Here is an 879-nt window from a genome sequence, read left to right as displayed (position 1 = left end):
AATTCCGACGACTTCATTTTTTTGGATTTGGTCGGAAATTTGTCAGTATTCCGTCGCAAATGTCCGACGACCTTGGTGTCCGTCGGAAGCTCCGGCGGAATTAGGAGGGTTTTCTTGTGGTGACAGAGGAATTCCTGGAGTCAGCCAAAAGATGCAAGCCCAAGACAGCAGAGGATTGGTGCCGGTGGTACAAGGCAGGACTCCGCGAAGAAATTCGGGGAAAGCTGATTTGTGTGTTGGAACCATGGGAAGTCGCCTTGGTGAACCGGATGGCCGGTCAGGCAATGGAGGCTGAACGGACACTTACTCGTCGGGTCGTCGCCATCTTGAGCTCTGAGGAGGACGAAGAGGTGGAAGAGGATCCATCGGAGGACTCAGAGTGGGAAGAGGAGTCGGCGGCGTCGACGGGGAGTGGCCGCGTGACTGGTCCTGAGCCGGAAGGGGAGCAGAAGTCTCCAGTTTGAAGTGGCTAGTTGTGATTCCTGAATTAGCTAGTAGGAGTAGGACACGGTTTTCTTCATTTCCTATTGTTCTTTTTAGCTTTTCATTTCTTGTTATAAGGATATTCGCGGATTTTGACAATACCTTGAGACCTATCTATTTATTGTAGTCCTACTCCATTTCATTTATTAAATTCGTTGTTGGTTTTAAATGAGCTTGAGCAAGTAAGATGCCTTTTGTGTGCTTCCCTTGATTGTGTTTGAAAATTTTCCTCGGGTTTTGAGATGTTAAGGTTTAAAGCCTGAAGATTGGAATTCGGGGCGAATTCCGATTAACAGGGGGAGAATTGTAACACCCTAAAACCAGCCCAATTAAAAAATTTTAAAGTCTAATGGGTTCTCTACAGCCCAACTAGAAAACCCTAGGGTTCTCCCTTTC

The sequence above is a fragment of the Brassica oleracea genome, chromosome C3, assembly GCF_000695525.1.
Source record: "Brassica oleracea var. oleracea cultivar TO1000 chromosome C3, BOL, whole genome shotgun sequence".
Classification (NCBI taxonomy): Eukaryota; Viridiplantae; Streptophyta; class Magnoliopsida; order Brassicales; family Brassicaceae; genus Brassica; species Brassica oleracea.
The sequence above is the reverse complement of the archived record's forward strand: the minus strand, read 5'-3'. Positions refer to the sequence as shown.